At 42.6% G+C, this 13,279-nt stretch overlaps 1 long non-coding RNA gene across 1 annotated transcript in view; it reads right to left on the bottom strand.

Moving 5' to 3' along the window:
- Nucleotides 1-9,159: 9,159 nt before the first annotated feature.
- The window catches only part of LOC112838355 (uncharacterized), a 5,078-nt gene continuing 958 nt past the window's right edge, over nt 9,160-13,279 (bottom strand). The window contains exon 2 of the long non-coding RNA XR_012377325.1: nt 9,160-13,174. This is a non-coding gene — a long non-coding RNA (uncharacterized lncRNA). The remainder of the gene's footprint in view (nt 13,175-13,279) is intronic.

The raw sequence follows: 13,279 nt of genomic DNA, 5'->3' as shown, positions 1-13,279 counted from the left end.
AATATCACAACGGATTACAAGAGACTACTATGAAAAATTATACACCAGCAAATTGGACACAACCTAGAAGAAATGTATAGTTCCTAAAAACATAGAGTCTTTCAAAACCAAATGAGGAAGAGATAGAAAATCTAACCAGACTAATTACTAGTAATGAAATTAAATCAGTAATCAAAAAACTCCCAAGAAACAAAAGTCCAGGACTAGATGGTTTCACAGATGAATTCCACCAAACATTTAAAGGAGAGTTAATACCGATTGTTCTCAAAGTACTCCAAAAAATACACAAAGGAATGCTTCCAAATACATTCTATGAGGCCAGACAACATCACATGATCCCCAAATCAGACAAAGACACTAAAAAAACCCTGCAAGCCAATATCTCTGATGGACATAGATGCAAAAATCTTCAAGAAAACATTAGCAAACTGCACTTAACAATACATCAAAAGGGGGGCACCTGGGTGGCTCAGTCAGTGTCTGCCTTCAGCTCAGCTCATGATCCCAGAGTCCTGGGATTGAACCCCGTGGCAGACTCCCTTCTCCCTTTCCCTGTGCCCCTTCCAACCCCTGATGCTCTCTCTTGCTATCTCTCTCAAATAGATACATAAAATCTTTAAAAAACACCCAAACATTAAAAGGCTCATTTAACACGATCAGGCGGGATTTATTCTGGGGAGGCAAGGATGGTTCAGTACTCACAAATCAAGCAACATGATATAACACGTTAACAAAACAAAGGATAAAAATCATATGATCATCTTAATAGATGCAGAAAAAGCATTTGACAAAATTCAAGTTCTGTTCATGATAAAAACTCAATAAAGTAGGGTTTAGAGGGAACATGCCTCAACATAATAAAGACCATATGTGAAAAACCTATAGCTAACATCATACACAATGGTGAAAAAATTGGGAGATTTCCCCAAAGACCAGAAATAAGACAAGGATGTTCACTCTCACCACTTTTACTTAACATAGTCCTGGAAGTCCTAGCCATAGCAATCAAACAAGAAAAAAAAAAAAAAAAAAAAAGCATCCAAACTGGTAAGGAGGAAGTTAAGCTGTCACTATTTGCAGATGACATACTATACATAGAAAACCTAAAGACTCTACCAGAAAACTATTATAAGTAATAAATGAATTCAGGAAAGTTGCCGGAATCAAAATTAATAAACGGAAATCAGTTGCATTTCTATACACTTAATAAGAAGTAGCAGAAAGAGAAATTAAGAAAACAATTCTATTTATAATTGCACTCAAAAGAATAAAATACCTAGGAATAAACTTAACTGAAAAGGAGAAAGACCTGTACTCTGAAAACTACAAAACATTGATGAGACAAATTGAGGACAACACAAACAAATGGAAAGATATTCCATGCTCATGGATTGGAAGAATTAATATTGTTAAAATGTCTGTACTATCCAAAGCAATGTATAGATTCAGGGCAATCCCTGTCAAAAAAAACCCAACAGTGTTTCCTGCAAAACTAGAACAAATAATCCTAAAATATGTGTGGAACCACAAAAGACCCCGATTATCCAAAGCAATCTTGAGAGAGAAGAACAAAGCTGAAGGCATCACATTCCCAGATTTCAAGATACACTACAAAGCTGTAGTAATCAAAACAGCATGGTACTGGCACAAAAATAGACACAGATCAATGGAACAGAAGAGAGAGCCAAGAAATAAACCCAAACTAATATGGTCAGTTAACCTATGACAAAGGAGGCAAGGATACACAATGGGGAAAAGAGAATCTCTTCAATAAGTGATGTTAGGAGAACTGGGCAGCTATATGCAAAAGAATGAAACTGAACCATACACAAAAACAAATTCAACTTGAATTAAAGCCCTAAATGTGAGACATAAAACTATAAAAATCCTAGAAGAAAACACACACAGTAATTTCTTTGACATTGGACTGAGCAACATTTTTCTAGATATGTCTCCTCGGGCACGGAAAACAGAAGCAAAATTAAACTATTGGGAATACACCAAGGCAAAAAGCATTTGCACAGTGAAGGAACCCATCAACAAAATGAAAAGGCAACCTACTAAATGAGAGAAGATATTTGTAAATGATATATCCAATAATGGGTCAATATCCAAAAATATATAAAGAACTTATATAACTCAACACCAAAAAAAAAAATAATAATGATGATAATCCAACTTAAAAATGGGCGGAGGAACTGAAAAGACAGTTGTCCAAAGAAGACATTCAGATGGCCAACAGGCACATGAAAAGATGCTCAACATTACTAATCATCAGGGAAATAGAAATCAAAACCACAGTGAAATATCACTTCACACTTGTCCCAATGGCCAGACTCAAAAAGACAAGAAATAAGGAGTGTTAGGGAGGATTGGAGAAAAAGGAACAATTGTGCACTGTTGGTAGGAATGTAAACTGGTGTAGCCACTATGGAAAACAGAGTATGGAGGTTCTCAAAAAACTAAAAATAGAAGTACCATATGATCCAGTAATTCCACTACTGGGTATTTACCCAAAGAAAACAAAAACACTGATTTGAGAAGATATATGCTCCCTTATGTTTACTGCAATATTTACAATAGCAAAGATATGGAAACAACCCAAGTGTCCATCAAGAGATGAATGGATAAAGATGTGGTAATAGATATAGGAACATTACTTAGTCTTGAAAAAAATGAGACCTTGCCACGTGTGACAACATGAATGGACCGAGATGGTAGTATGTTAAGTGAAATACGTCAGATAGGAAAAGACAAATACCATATGATTTCACTTATATGTGGAAACTAAAAAACAAAGGAACAAACACAAAAGAAGAAACAGATCCATAAATACAAAAAACTAACTTGTGGTTGACAGAGAGGAGAAGGTTAGAGGGATGAGCAAAATGAGTGAAAGGAAGTGGGAGGTACAGGCTTCCAGTCATGGAATGAATAAGTCACAGGACGAAAGGTACAGACAACATAGGGAATCTAGTCAATAGTATTGTAATGGCATTATATGGTGATAGATGGTACCTACACTCGGGTGAACATAGCCTAACATATAGAGTTACTTCATCACTATGTTGTACACCTAAAACTAATGTAATATTTCGTGTCAACTATACTTCAATTGAAATTTTTTAATTAATTAACCATGAAAATAAGCAAAGGATTCAAATAGAAATTTCTCTAAAGAAGATGTACAAATGGCCGATAAGTACATGGAAAGATGTTCATCATTAGTCATCAGGGAAATGCAAACCAAAACTGCAATGAGATATCATTTCTTACCTGCTAGGATGGCTATAATTAAAAAGAAAAGGAAAGTAAATGTTGGCAAGGATGTGGAGAAATTGTGACCCTCGTACAATGCCAATGGGAATGTAAAATGTAAATGGCTGTGTAAAACAGGTGACTTCCTCAAAAAGCTAAACAGAATTACCATATCAGCTAGCAATTCTACCCTAGGTATATACCCAAGGTAACTGAAAGCAGAGATCTACACAGATACTTGCACACCAGTGTTCACCGTAGCATTGTTCACAATAGCCAAAAGGTAGAAATGATGCAAATGTCCATCAACAGATGAATGGATAAACCAAATGTGTGTGTGCACAATGGAATAGTATTCAGTCATAAAACGGAAGTTTTCACACACGCTAGAACATGGATGAACCTTGAAAACATTATACTAAGTGAAATAACCCAGACGCCAAAGTATAAATATTATATGAATCCACTTACGTGAAATATCTAGAAGAGGCAAATTCATAGAGACAATGTGGATTTGAGGCTATGAGGAGTTGGGGGAAAACAGGTATGAATTGGTTGAGTTTCTATTTGGGTGGTAGTTAAAGACTCGGAAATAGTAGTGATGGTTGGAGAACATTGTAAATGTAATTAATGTTTTTAAATTGTAAACTCAAAAGTGGTTCCAAATGGCATGCCTTACATTCTATACATTTTACCACAATACAATTTTTTAAAAAGAAAAAGAAATTTGATTTTTTAATAACATCCCCCAACAAACCAAAATCAGTCAACATTGGAAAAACAGGAATTCTGAAGTGGGAAATGGCAGACTCCAAATCATTGCCTGGAAATTACTTAAAACCAGCTGCTTGTACAAAATCCACTTGGAATAAGGGGAAGGAAGGACAGGGTGGTGGGCTGAGCTGTTTTTCTCCCAACCCCACTGATCCAGCTGTATCCTAAACTTGGGCTCATGTCTCCTTTACAGTCTGCCTTCTGAAATCACTGCGTTGTTTAAGCAATCAGCCAGGAGTGGCAAAATCACGGGGGTCCCTAGGCTTAGAAACGTCATGTAGGTGTACACGGCATTGTGCAAAAGGTCCCACTTGCTCATCTGAGCTGAGAACAAATCTCTTTAAGCCACCTTCTTGTCTAAATCTGAACCTAACTCCACAGGAGGAATGGACAGGATTTTGACAAAATGACGCACGAACTAGGAGACAGACTCCTAGGGCACAGAAGGTAAAGCACAAGGGAGGCTGGCAGATGCAACTCAAAGACTCAGGTGCTCTCACTACACAGTGGTGGAATCTCGTAAGGGTTCAGTCTGTTCCAGGAATATGCTTTAGGCTCAGACTTCCTAGGGTTTACCCTCCTCAGGTTGTGTTCATTCCCTCAAGGCTAGTCCTCCAGGTATACCTGGTTGAGGTTGAGCTGAAAGAAAGGAATCCTGGGAAACAGAAGGAGAAAGAGAAAAATCAAAAAGCCACCGAGATATGAAGACATCATGAAGTGGAGACAAAAAGAGAAACGGATTTCAACAAGCAGTCTCAAATTGTCAGTCTTTGTTTGGTGTTTACTGGGTTCAGAACAGTTTGGAGCCAAAAGAAACCGAAGGCATGGTTCATGCTCCTTAGAGAACTATCGTTTTAATGAGTACCTATTTCGTACCTAGCCACTGTGCTGGTCTCTGCCCAAATTACCACATTGCCTCCTTCCCAGGGAGGGAGGTGTTGTGTTATGAACTTGTAACATCAAGATGGAGAGACAAAATGGAGAGTTGCAAAACAGAAAATACAGAGAGCTGGAGAGAAAACACAGAAGGACAGTCAGGTGGTATGCAGGAGAACGATAACTGATGTCTCCATATGGGTGGCCAGATAGACTCCACCAATGAGAGAAAAGGTAAATTAAGAAGTGACATGGCATAAAAGCCTTCCCTTGACTAAGATCAAATCTGGCTGGGTTCACAGGTGCGAGGACAGTCACCAGAACTCAGGAACAAGATGAAGTATAAAGTGAGGACGCTCTCAGGTGACTTGAGCTCTGACTCCATGAGAGTCTTCACCAGCAGTGCGTGCTTCAGGATCCCAAGAATCACAGTGTATCCTCCATGTGGACGTAAGAAGAGTACATCTCTCTGGAGTCAACCCTTGGTGAGAGCTTAGATGTGAGCAGGAAAAAATCTCACCCCTTAGCTCTCCCCTGATCCCAACTATTTCCTTTAAACGTCCTACGTAGTTTGACTTCGGTCTTGAATATGTCCTGTCCCTAAGATTATCCGTGTTAGTGTGTGTCCTAAGGGTAAAATAGGCCCGCTTCTTTAGTATGTAAGCTGCTTTGAGGAACGATTTAAAAAAAAAAAAAAAGAAAGAAAGAAAGACTGCATAGTGTCTAAGGAGGATTCAAAACCCTTCCAAATGGAATTCCAATGTGTCTATAAAACGTATCCTTCAAAAAATCTCATTGATCACTTTACAACTCATCAATTCTCCACACTTTAAATTGCCAAGCGCAACTCATACCCTCCGTCCTGCTGACTTCCTTGCTTAATCATGCTTGTCCAACCAATGAAAATCTATCATCTATCTATTTGAAGTCACTTCCCATCCAAATTCACCCTTCCACCTAAATGTGGCCCACACACTAAAGCTCCGCCGACCCCAATCCCGCCCCCTCCCCCACATGTCCAATGCCTTATCCTCCTACCTACCATTAGCCCAAACTCACATTTCTCCTTTCCCAAATCACCACACCCTTCTTCTTCCCAAGTATTTGATAGATAAATCACTCTCTTCTATATCAGATTTATCTCACAGAGATAAATCACTCTCTTCTATAATCAGATCTCATTATCTTAAAATACTCACAGGATCTAATTCTCTCATGTGATACCTCTTCACCTTTCCAAATAGAGGCATCCTAGGAAGGTGTGGAATTTTCCGCCTCATCTTATCATGAATCCTGCTACTTGCAAATGAATTCCTCTCACACAATCCATCTCTCCTTCCACACAAAGGCTACTTCTACAGGATGCCCAGTTCAATTTGAATTTCCGATAAACAATGAATCATTTTTTAGTATAGGTAGCCCCATGTAAAAAAGCTTAAAAATACATTATTTATCTAAAATTCAAATATAATGGGGCCCCCTGTATTTTTTTTTTTCTTTCTAAATCTGGCAACCCTAGATACCACACACTCTCCTTGGGACCAATATGGCAACTCATTTTCTAATGCCTCATCTCAGGAAAAGGTCTCAGACTGATAAAATGTGCCTGTCCAGGGTTGCAGGTCAAATTTCTAACCATTCAACCCTACTCACAATGGTTGTCCCTTACCCTTCATTTCAATCCCCATGCCCAGATGCTCTTCAAAACCAAAGCAACCAGAAGGGGATCCCTTACCCAAAGTGAATTCCCAGATGGCAAAAACAGGTGACTCCGAGGGAAAAAGAGGAAAAGTCTGGAAGGATGCTATACCAAAATGAGGCATAAGAAGGAGAGTTCAATGGCAAAGACAATAACACATCAGCCACACATATTCTGAGGAGGAAGTGGGAATTACAACTTGGGACAGGGGTCAATTCTTTTAGCCTCCACTACCACAGTATAAGGACTGGGTCAGGAACACCCACCTCATGGGAGACCTAGCCTACAATAAAGTAACCACTCCCTACAGTGGTCACAGGGTCCTGCTTACCCTTTGCACCAGGAGAAAGTCAAAGATCACCTTCAAAACAGATGTCCCAGACAGTGCTGAATGTCAGCTTGTCAAGGAACATGACAGGTACCCAGTCTAAGGAGATGCACGTCTGTTTCAGCAAGAGGGTGGCCATGAAGTTGAAGGCCAAGACAGAAACTTGACCTGCTTCCTTGAGTTCTTCTTGGGAGAGATGCATGTTCTGGTAAAGATGGAATGGAGCCGCTTATGGCATAGGAGGAGATATGCCCTTTCTCCCCTCCAGACTTGAGCTGGCTCCTCCACTTGAGCTCTTTTGAAAGGAGACTTTGGATATGGCCAAATCTCAGGTTGCTTTCCGTCAGATTGCCCAAAGGAAGTTCTGCCCTCCCATATAATCCACTCCCTCCCCGTGTACTGGACCCTGCATACTACCAACTTTATTTCTTGTTACTTCCTTAAACTGATTCCCTCTTTGTTTTGTTTTAACCTCTTACCCTCTTACTCAGGCGATATCACTGTTTCTTCATCCTCCCCTGCTGCAAGGTAATTAATTCTTATTCCGCTGTCCATTTACTTAATTACATGGGGTTCTATCCCTACGCAAGAAGACAAATAACATATATTACATGTCAGGGGTTGGGCATTCTACAAACAAGAGTCATGCTAAAAATAAAAAGAGACCACTTAACTTGATTTAATCCAGTATTTCCTACATTTACTTGACAAAACAACCATTTATTTGACCCCCCTCCCCTTTCCTACCCCCGTCCCCATGTAATACCCATATTCATCTTCTTCTGTGGGAATAGAACTTGCGGATAGGTGTGGCTATGTGACTAAGGTCTGGCCAATGAGATGCAGGTGGCCTGCAGGCCTGCGACTTCTTGGAGACTTCCTCTAATAAGAGCTGGCACACACCCTTTGCCTTTTCTTGAATCCTCCTCCATCCTTCTGTCTGAAACCTGAATATGATGGTTAGAAATCTACCCACCAGATAAGGGATGATGGACTATGAACGGGAAGGAACCTGGGTCCCTGAAGACTTTGTGGAACAAAGCCATCACCACAACCACGGACTGCCTGCCTACCTCCTTTTGTAAAGTTTCTTCCGATCCTCCCAAGCAGAAACACCCACTTCCTCCAATGTTCTTATTGCGCTTCACACAGATCTTTCCTCTAATACGTATCTTATCGAATTAAACTTGTCTCTTATGCACAGGGATTTACCAAATCAAAGCCCATTCTGATTGACAGGCAGTGGATATCGTTTTGAGGAGGAACCCGAGCCTAACTTTTTGTTGAGTGGAAAAGAAAGTCACAAGTGATTGGTGTTACCTGCCTTGAATTTGGCAAGGAGACTGGTAATTTGCCCCATAGAGTTGCTACCTCTGAACCCGGCGTATTTCGATTTCATTTTTTTTTAAAGATTTTATTTATTTATTTGACAGAGAGAGAGGGAGAGAGCATACAAGCAGGGGGAGTGGCAGGCAGACAGGGAGCCCCATGTGGGGCTCGATCCCAGCACCCCGGGATCATGACCTGAGCCAAAGGCAGACATTTAACCTACTGAGCCACCCAGGCGCCCTATTTCATTTTTAACTATGATTTCTAAAGGGTGAGGAACCAATCTTTTCTTACTTTCCATTTCCAGTGCCCAACTAGATTATAGGGTAGAATGCAAATTGCATGACTTTTAAAGATAAAATGAGACTCCTAATTTAATGCTGCCAGCGAGGAGCAGCAGGGCCGCCAAGTCACACGGGCAGAAGCAGCTGGAGCCTCCGGGGCCTGCACACTGGCCACAAACAGGACTCCACGGGCCAGCCGGAGGCAGGTGGGGGGGTGGGGGCTGGGAACAAGGAACAAACAGCTGCAGAGGCAGCGGTCACTGGACCCAGGAGGTGGCCCCGCACAGCTGCTCCCTTTCCCGGGAGACCAGTGGGAGACTTTGCAGGAGGGGTCAGGGTGCCACTGAGCTGCTGAACACCATGGAGTACCAGGGCCCGGGAAGCTACGCAGGAGGTGCCCGCTGCGGGGTAGGACACGGACGTTTGAGCCTCGGCCGACTTGCACCTCTCTGGTTGCAACTGCAGTATCTGAAAGAAGCCACAGAACAGACACTTCCTTGCTCAGGCTTTTGAAGCCTGAAGGGAGCCAAGAGCGTAAGCACACACTCATGCAAAGCACACTGAGCCTAGCACACCTGTCCAGCCAAATGAACAGACCTGTCAGAATCTCCAGAAGTAAGAAAAAAAGAATTTTATTTGAGCCCAACTTAGGCCGGCTGCCAGGAAACGCGCTCTTCACAGGGAAGAAAGTGTTCTGGAGAAGGAGCGGTTTTTACAGGGTCATATACTTTTTTATACCTTGTAAGAGCTCAAAAGACTACAGATTGGCATACAGGCAGGAATGAGCTTTTTCACAAAGGAATGTCGGGAGTAGGAACATCCACCGATGGCTCAAGGACAGGCTGGCTTTCCTTTAGACTACTCATTTACAAAGCGGACGTACAGTGTATTCGTGGTGCACCATACACTAGGCTTTTGGTTTGAGCAAAGTTTATGTATGGTCATGCTATCTTAGAAAGAATTTCCAAACGGCTTCCCCTGTGTATGAGGTCTTCAGAGAGTTTTTCTCTCATCACCTTCTGTAAGAGCGGGGGCATCCAGCGCCTCTGCACGCCCCGCTCATACCCTGGAGGCTCTGGATTGGCCCCACACTGCCTGGAGGAGGGCACTGGGTGGAGTGTGGTCGCTGAGGGATTGAACGGCAGGAACTGGGAGGCCACAAAGGAGCACAAAGGCATCATCAAGACCATGTCTGAAGAGTGAGCTCCTGCGTCTCCATTCCAGAAGTTGTAATGCTTGGGGCCGGCAGCTCTGCTGTCCTCGCGGCACCTCGGTGGTGCTCGTGAGGGTGGCTGGTGGGTGTGGACCCAGGCAGCCGGTTCCATTGGCCAGTGGCCATCTTGACCTCTGCGGTTTGTCCCAGCTACTCGTTTCTTTAGGCAGCTCTTTGCTCCTCCTCAGCCCAGACTGGGACATAGGCTAGTTGACATCCATCTTTCTCTTCCCAACTTTTGTGTGACCTATTAGGAAAATCAATATTTTGAACAGTGAAGCAATTACTGTGGCTTAACCCCACCACAAAGATAAAATGAGACCCTCGAATTTGACACCCGTGACAAGTCACTTTGAGGCGCTTGTTCGTTTTCCTCTTGCTTGGGTGTATTTCAGTGAGAAAATCTGAGCTGCTCTAGGAAATCAAGAGATGAAGATGCTATCCTCTTGGAGTTGTTGGACCATCAACTCGGTGATTTTTAAAAATATGCTGTTGGTTGTTTTCCTTGGCATAGATCAAAGAGAAAATACTTTTGGGAGACTCTTAACTCCGCTGAATCAGGGTTTTGGTGAGTGACTAATAGAACAAAGTGGACGCCTGACGAATATGGTACCTGTGGCTAGTTGGAATTCCTCCCTCCAAATCCTAAAACGGTCTCTGGACAAGACCCAAGCAATGCAGATGTATTTTCCTTCCTCTGATCTCAGATTCCTTCTCTGGTTAAAGGATCAATTCTCCTTAGTATTTTAGAACCCAGCCTCCCCTATCTCCTGAGTGGCCTCTGATACCCCTTTCCTGAATCTTCATCCTCTATTGGCATTTTTCCTTTAGCGACATATTCAAATCTCTTTCACCCTGAAGCTGTAGGCCCTACTCCCTCTGGAAGTCCTATGTTCTACAGTAGAGATGGCCTTTCATTTTTCATTTTTATAGCCAAAATTCTGGAAAGAAATGATACAGCTTGTGTCCTGTTCTTCCCTTTCCACCACACTCCACAGAAACTGCCCCTATTAAAGATGAAAAACTCTTGATTCCTAAACTCCCTAGATCTTCTTCAGAGAAGGAGTATAAGATGGTGGTAACAAGCACAGACTCAGAAAGTCAGACTGCCAGGGTTTAAATCCCCATTCTGCCACTTACCAGCAGCATGATCTTGCACGAAACACTTAACTTCCTTGTACTTCATTTCCCTCATCCATAAGATGGGGCTGTTGTGAGGATTAAACAGCAAAACGTTCTTGAATGACTGAGTTAGTACACATAAGGAGCCTGTAACATGCCTAGAACATAGAAATTCCCAACTGATCTCTGTATGACACTGCTGTCATCAACCTTTTATTTGAAACTCTCCTCCCTTGCCCTGACCCATTTTTGTTTGTTCATTTTCCTCATAATTTGCTGGCTGCTCCTTCTTATTCTTTACCCTTGTCTCCAGGTTTCCTGTTTTGCTTCTCTCTATATTTTAAAATAAAGTCATCTTTCTAAATAAATACATAATAAAAATAAAAACTCTCTAAAGAATTTTAAGCTTGGAGATAATTCAGCCATCCTATGAATGGCTTCCGTTTCCTGCGAGGTCCATTAATCGAACTCACATTCAAGTATCTCTTTTCTCCCATCTTCCATTCCAGTCCATCTTCAACTCATTGCATCTGTGAAGCTTCACCTCATATTTCATCCCCTCCAGAGTCTTTTCTAGACTTTTCTCGAATTCTTAATTAAGTACCCCTTCTCTGTGCTCCCAGACTGTAACATGTAACTTCTACCTCTATGACACCACTTACAGCACCTGCTGTCTCCACGCTAGAGTGTGAACCGTTAGAGGAATGGGACTGAATCTCACCTGTCTTTATATTCCTAAAATCCAATATAGAGTCATATGAATTGGTAGTGCTCCAGAAACATTTGTTGAGTGAATGAAACAATAAATAAAATGAGCACTTTGATTGGGCCAATGTCTCTTGAAAGAAAAGGCTGAAGAGTTCACCAAGTACTGAGACCTTCTTACATGCAGTGCAGGGATCAGAACCATTTGCTTTATTTTTATTCCAGTACTTTCCCACAACACACTCACCACTATTGAGGTAGTCATACAAATATAGTGGTTGCAAGCACAGGCTCTGGTACCGGACTCTTCATCTTCCAGCTTCACCAGTTACTAAATGTGTTATCTTGGGCAAGTCATTTAATCTCTACGTACACCAGTTCCCTCCTCAGATAAACTTAATACATATCAGAATTTTTCTTACAAGGTAATGAGATAACACATGTGAAGTGATTAGAACAGGGTCTGGAACATACCGTACATAGAACTTAAAATTATTATTTCAGGGGCGCCTGGGTGGCTCAGTCGTTAAGCGTCTGCCCTCGGCTCAGGTCATGATCCCGGGGTCCTGGGATCGAGCCCCACATCGGGCTCCCCGCTCTGCGGGAAGCCTGCTTCTCCCTCTCCCACTCCCCCTGCCTGTGTTCCCTACCTCGCTGTGTCTCTCTAATAAATAAGTAAAATCTTTTTTAAAAATTATTTCAAATATTAAGACGACTTTGGATATTTTGGCCTTACTTCGCTCAATTAAAAACAAATACTAAACTATGGGGCGCATGGGTGGCTCAGTTCGTTAAGAGAACCACTATTGATTTCCTCTCGGGTCATGATCTCAGGGTCCTTAGAACAACACCCCCACCCCCCGCGTTGGGCTCCCTCTCAGTGCGAGTCTGCCCGAGATTGTCTCCCTCTGCCCCTTCCCCTACTTGCGCGCTAAATAAATAAATAAATAAAAATCTAAAAAAATATATGAATCTAAAATAAACTGCAGCTCCCCCTGGAGAATTCCAGAATTAGAAACATGACTGGTTAACCCTGAAGGCGTGACTGGTAAAACCCTGATGATGTTCTCACTGCTCCCCATCCCCAGTACTTTGCTCACAATCGAAGTCCCTGGCTGCGTTACCCAGGCTTTAGTCCTTTATTTTCTTAGTGTTCAGCCTTCCTCTTTGCTGTCTGAGGGCTCTTTTAAAAAACTTTTGTTCACAGAACAGTTGAGCAGGGAAAACAGATCTCCATAGATACTTCGCTCTGAAGGGAATCCCATTTCTGCTCCAACCCAAGCAGACGGGATTACTCTTCGTTGATTCCAGCCCAGAAACGGGACGGGGGACCGTCCTGGTGTGAGCAGTCCCAGCCTCGGCGGCAGCTGCCTCCACCTACACAAGGCCACTACCACCCCAAGCATCTCAGCCGTCTCGCCAGCCACATCTTCGGTGACTGGGCGCTTCCGCTGCGCTTCGGGAGCCTCCATTTCTCCCAGATCCTTCGGGGTGTTTTTCTCAGGGTCGGCATTCGTCTCCGTTACGCTACTTCTGGCTCGAGTTCTCTTTTAACTGCTTTGAGGAAGGGGCCCAGGAGTCAGACACTGTAATATACACAACGTTGCTTCTTCTTAGACAAAGCGGCAGTGCAGTCCGGGCCTCAGCCCAGGACCCCGCAGCGTCCCGCACACTCCCGGGTTCCCGGCCCG

The sequence above is a fragment of the Callorhinus ursinus genome, unplaced genomic scaffold (genome assembly GCF_003265705.2).
Source record: "Callorhinus ursinus isolate GAN/ISIS: 27379988/994484 unplaced genomic scaffold, GSC_fseal_2.0 scaffold142, whole genome shotgun sequence".
NCBI classification, from domain to species: Eukaryota; Metazoa; Chordata; class Mammalia; order Carnivora; family Otariidae; genus Callorhinus; species Callorhinus ursinus.
The sequence above is the reverse complement of the archived record's forward strand: the minus strand, read 5'-3'. Positions and strand labels throughout refer to the sequence as shown.